The sequence below is a fragment of the Lathamus discolor genome, chromosome 11 (assembly GCF_037157495.1).
Source record: "Lathamus discolor isolate bLatDis1 chromosome 11, bLatDis1.hap1, whole genome shotgun sequence".
NCBI lineage: Eukaryota > Metazoa > Chordata > Aves > Psittaciformes > Psittacidae > Lathamus > Lathamus discolor.
In genome coordinates this window covers 5628395-5638202 of record NC_088894.1, presented here as the reverse complement: position 1 = coordinate 5638202, position 9808 = coordinate 5628395, and positions in this window count along the sequence as shown.

Genomic DNA, 9808 nt, shown 5'->3' with positions numbered 1-9808 from the left:
TGTTTACAATACTGTTTTATGTAGCAAATTTCACTGCAAGTTCCTCCAGCTATGAAATACCAGCTCTCAAGTGACTGATGGTGGACAATCTTCTACAAAAAACTTAGGCAACTGCTTCGTTGTGCTCCATGCCTCCTTAGGTTCTTGAACAGAATACTGAAACACATGAGGACTTCCCATGCACAGTATACAAAGAGCAGTTTCCAAAATCCCCGCTCTGGAAGCAAGACCTTTAATTTAGCATGAAATGCTAAAAATGCTACCTTAATATACCAGGCACGCTAGAACATGCCACTTTTCAGCTGTATTCTTTTGTGGTGTTTTGCGGGTGGGGCTTTGTTTTGGTTTTACACTCACCAATAGCCCTAGCTGTATCTTTGTTTCAACTGATACAGCTAAGTCTCTCCAGGGCTGCTACTAATCTTTTTCCACTGTTGATGCTATGGAGCATGTGTAACTCTAGAAGACAAAACATTCTATTTCATGCAGTTATTTTTGTTGGCAGGGTGGGATTTTTTTGTTGTTTTTTAACAATAACAATACATTAAAACCTGAAGTCCCTTTCTAACTTTCTCTGGGGTGGATGAAAAGCCTGGAAGATTCTAAGTTTTTTTTATTATTCCAGAAAAAGCAAGTCTAGACTGGTTTGGAATTACTAAATAGCAAGGATCCGTAATAGAAAAAACTTTCAGAGGAGTGAGTATGACTTTAGGAAAGTATCTAACCTTTTGTTCAAAATATTACATTAGAAAGTTGAAACAACCTTACTACTGCAAAGAAAAAGTGCTTCTGAAGTGGCTGAGGCCATTAGTGTAGCTAAGCTTAGGTCTATTTTGGTGATAGCCAGTAAATATACTTGGAATAAAATACCGCCTTTGTCTAGGATCTTAATTCACCTGCTTTTGTTAGAAGCAATCAACTAACTGCATCCTCAAGCAATCTCTAATAGCTGTGGAAGATAAGACTGTTTCTCTCATGAACTCTTGGACAGTTCTTAAATAGGAACAGGACACTGTAAAACACCATAAGAAGCTCAGGTGTAAGGCTGACCCACAAATCTAGCCTGCTCACTTTTGGAAAACCCTCTTGAGTGCATATAAAGTGAAAAACAAACCTGATTTTTCTCTTAAGCAGATAATTATATCTGCTCTAGAATGGTTTCTTTTAATACAATTTGCATGAATAAGCCTCAGGTAGCTTTGAAGTTACCTTTTACCAGCAGTGTAGCCAAGGTGTTGCAGTCAGCAAGAATTTAGTTTACAATCTGGATAAACTTCCCCTGGAGGTCAGAGAAGCACAGAGCCTAGTGCAAAGCCCTGCTGTGGTAGTGCAGGTAGGGGATTGCACCAACAGCTCTGGGGTGATAAGCCTGTACCAAGCATGTCTCTAGTAGTTGGTGATGGAAATACCAGCCCTGTGGGGCTCAAATCTGCTCTCAGCAAATACCTCCCCACGTGCAATTTCTTTGTGGCCTGTGTAAGACTGGTTATTTTGGAGACAAAGTGCTTGTATATATGCCACTACTTCGTATCATGTGGAAATACCCTGGAGACCTCTGTTCTGGGGCACTGGTGAAAATTATTCTTTTGTTCTGGCTTCACACTATAGCAATGGATACACTAGTATTTACTGCAACGCTATAATGTGTGGTAAAATTTGAACAGACTGCTTACTTCGAAGAAAATGATACAAACACTTAACAGGAGTGCCTTAAAAACCAACCTTAACGCAGAGATTTTCCTTGACTCCCTCTTACCAACTGTTCGAATGCACAACTTTTTTCCACTAGGTTTCCACTTTTTTTCCACTAGGGTTTAGGCTTGTTTTACTGAAGGGGAAAGAGACTGGATTACTAACCCAATATCCTTAGCTATTCTGTTTTCCTTCCCTCCTTAAGTATGTGTATACCTTGTTATTCTAGAATTAGAAGTCTCAGCTCACCTACCATTTCTGTGCAGTACTAATTATACTCCAAAGATGGAGCTCCTTGGCTTCTGTGGACAACTACCATTGAACCTACTTGTATAAAAATTTCAGCCAATCCCAACTTTCACAGATGAGACTCCAGTCTTGGTTATGTTTACTTCTAAACAGACATCTCCAAATCCAGTTCTAGAGAATGGCATCCAATCTAGATCACGCCATGGGAAGTCTGGCCCACAGCTCCAGAGATGTTAACAGAAATTATTCTCCATAAAGTATTTCTTAGTATTAGATACAAAATCGCACAATAGGAAAATATCAACATTCCCCAAACCTACAAACTAATCAGAAGTTAAAAACAGGTGCGTGGGGGAGACAAGCTCATACATGTTTTTGAGAAGAAGCTATAAGAACTCTGTCTGTTCAGCCTAAAAAGTAAGAGAAGGGATCAAATTACTGTCTGAATACATTAAGTTCTTAAAACAAGAGCTTACCACTTTTTGAAAGATGTTTGAAATGTAGTCAGCCATAATCTCAACTGCTGCAAGAAGCAACCTAATGGCTGCTTCTGTTACTCTTATACTACCATTTTAGTCCAAGAAAAGATGCAAGAGGAAAGAAGAAAAGTTTAAATCAAAAAGAATAAAAAAACCCCAAACAAACAAAAAGCCACATAAAACCATGGTAGCCTTTTACTAGTTAGTTAACTATCCAAACCAAGGAAACAGCACTTTGTCATTCTAACCAAGTTTTACTCTAGTGGATTCAATTTTATGCATGCAGAGAATCTCTTGTAACTTCAGACATAAGATCAACTTCATGATCAACCCCTTCTCTAGCCTTCTCTCTGAATCACTGTGTGTAAGACTGAAAATGCCAGTAAGTGTATCAGACATTCTCTAACTATGTCCACAAGTATTTAGATGTAAGAATGCATCTGGATGGCTCATAAAAGAAACACTTAAGTATAAATCTGAATTCTCAACATAAGTTTTCACCATCATGCTTGAATTTTCACCAATGTCAGCAGTCATTTTTGCGCCATAAACTTCAGGCTTGGTCACCAATTCCAATTTAAGTTCTTCAGCTTGTAGAGGTTCTATTTTTTGTTTTGTTTTCCTTTTAAATAAGAGAATTTGCACAGCACTGATACTAGAATACTTACGATTTACATTTCAACTAAAATACACCCCTCCATGATTCTAAGAGTCTTCAAATATCTGATGAATAAATACATAGAGTAATTAAAGACAATCCTTTCCCTCAACCCCAAAATAAAATACTGTTTTGCATCCCTATTGTTGCTTTCTCAAAGCAGAATGATCATTTCCCGAATTGTTTGGTGTAGATATTTTGCTTAAGCAGCAAGCACTCCAGGCTACAACTGATGAGTGACCTTGAGACAGCTCTTAGAAGGCAGTTGCCATAGTAACACCACCACAAATGTGGTACATCCTCAGCTGACACCACCAATCTGGTGCAACAGATCCATAATAAGTACATCTACCATGTATTCACATCTCAATATTTAAGGAGGAAGTTACCAGATTATTCTAAAATAAATTAAAAAAAAAAAAAAAAAAAAAAAAAGAATTTCCAAACACTCTTGTGCTGTGGCAGACACTGGTTACGCTGTATAAATACAAGTAAGGCTACACAAGTCCACACAGTGCAAGAGCTAAATAAAGTATGCTAAAATAATGCTCCACTGAAAGTTAAAGCTACTGAGTGAGTTAATCCAGAGAGCAGAGCTTGGTCCAGGGAAATGAAGAAAAACCTTACAAAAGCACATAACTAAGAAGGAAAGTTTGTCTTTTCTCAGATTCTTTAATACAAATAAACTTTATGGAGCCATGCTGTGTCAAACCTACAGCAAAATGCAAGCACAATGGATTATTTTTTCATGCCAGAATATTGTAAGTCTCACCTGTGCAACCTCATCACCCTCAATCAACTTTCAAAACCACTTGGCACTAAGGAATAGCGTTGCCCCAAAACTTTTTCTCTACATAGCATGCTACTGGGTCTTGTGAGCTCTGAAAGAGGAATAGAAAGGTGAATCATTACTGAAGTGTCAAAATGGAAATGTCTGGATAGAAAGAGCTGTAGTTAACAGAAATGTTCAGTAGAACTACTTCAGGTCAAAGTCAAAGGATTAATGAACAGATTAAGACAGTTCATTGTAACAACTACCAGTCAGACATTAAAGTTTGCTTTAAAACTAAACTGCAGTTTGAAGACCCATCTTTTCCTTAAACTCAAACCAGCAGAAAAAAGCCAATCACATCAGTTTCATAGTTTGTTGATGCTCAAGAGATTCTATTATAGGTAAAACATTTGTGCATTCTAATTAGAAAAGAGTTACTACTGCTCCGCCTCTGATGAAGCCAGCTAACTTCACAGGTTTGCCCCTCTCATAAGGGAAAACATTTATTGAAATTCCATAGGAGTGGAATCTGTGTCAGCTAAGAGTTAATTCTTAGAATTAGAAGGGAAGGGAAGTTAGGGAAGGGAAGTTAGGCTTTCGGACACTCCAAGGGAAGGGAAGTCAGGCTTTTGGACGCGCCAATCCTAAGAACCTGGTCCACAGTTAATCCAGTCGGTCAAGTACCTGCCCTGAAATCTGGCCAAGGAGCTCCTGCATCCATAACTGTAACCTAAAGGTATACAGAAAATAGGAAAGTAGCTTAGACAATATTAAGCAGACATTGAACAGGGTCCTAAATCCAAAAAAAGCTATAAAATTATTTTTGGCAACTGTGTGTTCCAGTGCAATTAGCAACCAAGAGTTCAGCTGTGCTGCTTTTGGAAGTCTGGAAACACTGCCACCTTGATTGAAAAAGGTATTATTTGAGGTTGAGGATTCTGTCCATTACTGATATGTGCAACTCTTCCCACTTCCACCACTTGTATGAGGCTGCAGGTAAGATGGCAATATTCTAAACTGACCGGTGTCCTATCAATTTCTGTACAGGCACTGACAGGTTCCTTTAGAACAAGTATTCGTATAAATATTAAATATGTTTCTATTTAGCAATAGCTTTCTACAGTAAGCATACTTTTATCAGAGTACAATAATTTGTCTTCAAGCTTTGCACATAGTTGTTTATTTTGGCCTAGCTGTACAGGCACTGAATTTCTCCTACACCCAGTACCACCTGAGTCTCTCCTTTATAACACATTTGTTTCAGGAACAGTTACAGGAACTCCATCCAGTTTACATTTGAGTACAACTGTGGCTGTTCTAGTCGCACCTCACCAGCCCCTTGCACTAGTACTTGTGTTTGTGCAACTAGGGGTAAGCTGGCAGCCAGTAGCTGTTTGGTGGATTTGTTTGGGTTTGGGTTTCATTTCTTCGTTGCTGTTGATGGGCAGGAGGGAATGGACAATTTTGAGTTAAACCTCTTCGCTGACTGCAAAAGCCTCAGTCCCATAGCGAGGAGAGGTAACAGAACGCACAACAGCCCTGACTTGGCTTGAGAGCTATGAAAGTATACCACACCACCTTGGAAAGACAGCAGTCCATGGGGGTATTTTTGAAGGGTTCTGAGGTTATATTTTCAATTAATACTGGAAAGAAGTTAGTTTGTTGGGATGTTGCTTGCTTTTTTGCACAATATGTAGCCTCAGCTGCAACTCCAGCATTTAAGCAAAAAATACCCCACCAAACAAAAACAAACCTAAACTAAACCCATAATAAAGGGTTTTTTAGGCCCTAACCTAAAAGAGCATAAGTCAACAATAAATATCGGTACTGACAGAAAGACAAGGCACATTCAACATAAGGAGTGCTTTGGATCTTGGAGAAAGGTCAGGGAGCCTTTTGGTAAACAAGAACAACTTAAACAGAAAAGAGCTTTAAGGTAGACAAATGAGGTTGAACCTGTAGATCCTTTCAGTTTGATTTTCAACAACATATCTGAAGGTACAATCATTTTATAGATCACCATTAAATAAGTTTTACAGTTAACTTTTACAAAAGGCTATTAGAAGAGGATGTTTTCTAAAGTCTTCCTTTAGTACAAAAATACAACAATTTCTAAAACAAACATTTCTAGTTTAACAACTAACAGCACTTATTGGAGATGTTAGTCTAGAATCACTATTGGTGGCAGCAAAAGATGGATTGTCACCTGATAGTGTAGCAGTGACCATGTACTAATAGCTACAGTTAACATAAACTGTAAAACAAGAAACTAAAGGCAAGATTAATATAATTAATAGCTGAAATTCAGCATGGGAGTGGTTTATGCACATTCTTACAAATGAGAACTATTTTCCTCGACAATTCATTTGCAGGGAGCATTTGCTTACCAAGTAGCTTGAAGTTTCAGTCAGAATGAGGCTTCTAACTGGAATTCCAGCAATATAAGCATGCCTGCATGTTATTAAAAGGAATAGTGGAAAATTTCACAGGCTGACATCCAGAACGTCTGCGGTTCCTTTTCATATTTCTCTCTTCTTGCAAAGCCGTTATTAGACCAGAACTTCAAATCCTTTTTTTTTTTCCCTCAATTGTAAAGCCTGTAAATTTCCACTGCTTTAAAAGATTTTTAAAAAGTTTTCTCAAATGTACAGCTAAAATCACCTTAACACTCCTGCCTGGATGGAATCTTTAGTTTAAGCACAAGTTTCATCAATACAAAATAGTGCTAAGATGAGGGGAAGGAAAAAAACTGTGCTCAGACACCAAAAGCATCGCTTGGCCAATCTGAAATATTATCCCACTACATATTAATCTCTGGGTAAAGGTCATTTGAGGTCCACCTACAGACAGATGGGCAAAAGAAGATGAAGCAGTTCATGATAAAGCTACCTCATACCTGTACATTTAAACAGGAAATACAGTGGGTGACAATGCAAGCTATCCTGTCTCTATCAAGTGATGGCTCTCCTTCAATTTCCTCAAATCTCCACTCATTTTACATCTCCACGGATCCCACTTGCAACCCCTACTACCTTCTTATGATATCTAACACAGCTAATATAAGTCTTGCAGGTTGGCTAGCGCTTGCTGTTCTTGCACCTCACACCTCTGCAACTCTTACAACCTACAAACACGCATCACCAAAAGATTAGGGGCTTCAACAGAAAACCCACAGGCGTAACACAAAAGTCTCAAAAGCTACTCCAGCCAGTGGAGATGCTTTCTTTTTTTCAGTTTTCTGTGCACAGGGCAGAAGAACTGTCTTCCTTTTAAGGGGGGATCAAATGGAGATTGTAGGTTCAGAAAGATCCTGCTTTTGTTCCATTTTAACCAAGAGAACAATTTGCAGATGAACTATTCTTGCTTTTGCTGCCTTTAGAGCCATCTACTACTAGAAAGTTTATTTAAATACTGATTAAGAAGGGATTCTATCAATTAATGCATAAAAATACTATTTCCCATTCAGAGATTTTAATGGAAAAATCAGAACTTGCCAGTAAGGAAACCTAAGTTATTTACAAAGCAAGACCAATGCACACACCAGCACAAGGCATTGAACTGGTACGTAACCAAGTATGATACCTTTAAAGTGTCTTGTTCTTTTAGTTTTTCTTGTTTAAAAGGCTGCTATAAAATTATGCTCAAATGAGAAGTACAGCACAGTATGGTCTAAACCAAATACTTTTAAACTTCCTTCTTAAGTCGTTAAGACATAAGGATTCTCTTACAGTACTTGATAACTGTGAGCCAAGAAAGTGGCATTTTACAAGTACTGGTTAAAAGGATTAAAAATCCATGCACACCTGACAGCATTACCCCACGTGTGGTCCTATATGTTGAGGTCTGTTCCCTGAGCCAGAAATCTCCACCCTGAACATCAAGAAGACTTCCATAGAAGATAAAAACAAGGAATATCCCAACAAAAGACACTGCTGTGCATGCCTTAGCCCGCTGCAGCAGCAGAGATGGACAGAGTACAAAAGGAAGTGCAATACAAGCCGTAACTCCCTATTTCTGTCTAACCTCTTTAGCCCAGCGTTTATGGGAGGGAGTCATTATACAGGAAAAGCACTGAAAAGTCGGCCCAAGTCACTAGCAAAAAAGTTGCTAATTTCTGTTTTAAATTTGTTTTGTTTAAATGGTTGTTTAAATCTCCTTAACATGCACAAGCTGCCAAAAATGCATAACCATTTTAAAGTCAGTGTGAATAAGAGGAAGAAATTACTTTTGAACCTTTACTACTTCTTCAATAAGCTTTCAAGGAACAATACAGTGCTTCCACATACTAACTGTGTGTGCTCACATTGCACACTCTCAACAGCTGTCCAAAAAGTTTTGGGAAAAGTTATTTCAAGCTGACTACTTTAGCTGCTACTCTCACACACACACATATAGTAGCAAAAAGCAGAGTACAGGAGTTTCCCTTTTCCTCACCAGCCTCCATAGTAGGTAATGAAAACACATCTTGAGTACTGAACAAAACCAGAAAGGTTAAGGTGATAAAACACTCCTTAGGATGATCAGTGAGGCATTAAGTTTTACTTCTCAAACTGGTGCAAAAAGAACACAAAACTGTTCCCTTGAGTGGCATAGAGAACATGTGTTTCAACTTGGAAGGTAAATCACTTCTGCCTTCTGCTTAACCCTTCCACTGTTAACAAATACCACCCAACCCATTCACTGCTCCATTCCCTGTTCTATCACTTTGCAATGTCTCAGTGAGACAGGCATTCTGTTAGTAGAAATATGGTAATCCTAGAAAAAATGTGTAGAGCAACACAACCAAACTGTTATATTTTATATTCATAGGGGCACAGTGTAACAAGTTCTAACTGCATTATATTGGAGACTTCCTAAAAGAATATTTTCTTCTGATTAATGCTAACTACAAAAGCATCTGAAAGACATTTATGATATCCAGGACCATTCATGTAAGAGTTAACCAAAAGCCATTTGATGTACTTTGAGCAAGCAGGTTAAGCAATTTCTTAACCCAACTTTTAATGCTGAATCAGCAGTAGAAGTTGGATTTAACTTCACACCATTTACCTATATGTAAATGACTCAGCTCACCAATGGAAAGTAGCCACAAAACATTAAACCCATGAAGGTCTGCAAGGTTTTTATTAGACCTACAGCAATAATTTAAGTGCTAACAAAGAATAATAAGTCTAAAAAGTGAACTGTTACGCAAATCAAGAAAGCAGCTCAACTGTATACCAGAGGTTTTATCCTCAAAAGATTCTTAAAGTTACATTTCAGTCATTTACTTAGAAAGTAAAGAGTAAATTAGCACCCTTAGAACTTACTACCCATTTGCCAATGTAAGGTAAATATAGCTGCTTAGTCTTATTATGCTTCAACAGTTCATATTTAGTGCTCTAGGCAGAGCTCAGAGCAGTAAGAGACCTGCTTAAGACTTAGCAAAACAAAATTTCTGAGGCTATCAGATGAGCAAAATGGAAAAAAATAAAAGTGCATCACTGCCGGAGGCTTCCATTGCTTAGTCACTCCTTGGCATAGTGAAACACCAGAAACGTTTCAACTATTTCTCACATTTTTTCTCAAGACTATGCTCTTGTTCTTTTAAGCCTTTAATAGGAAGACATGTCTCCAAAGCAGTGCATAAGAGAGCTACAATGGTAGCTTTGCGGTGGCTGGTGCTAATGAGCCAGTTTTGTGCTGCATTTGTGGAACAAGTAGATATATTTACCTACTCACCCTGTGCAGTTCCGAAAAGCATGGAATAAGAAACAGTCTGCTTGGTTTTACTATGTAGCCCATTGCTAACAGATTTCAATACTGCACCATCTGGTAGACTGGGAACATGATCAGCAAGTTATAGATTTAAAAATATATGTATACACACACACACTAATTCTCAAGTTTGTCACAACAGCTATGAAAGTTCAAGTTTCTAGAAAAACAAGAGTTTAAAACCTCCATAGTGGTTTTAAG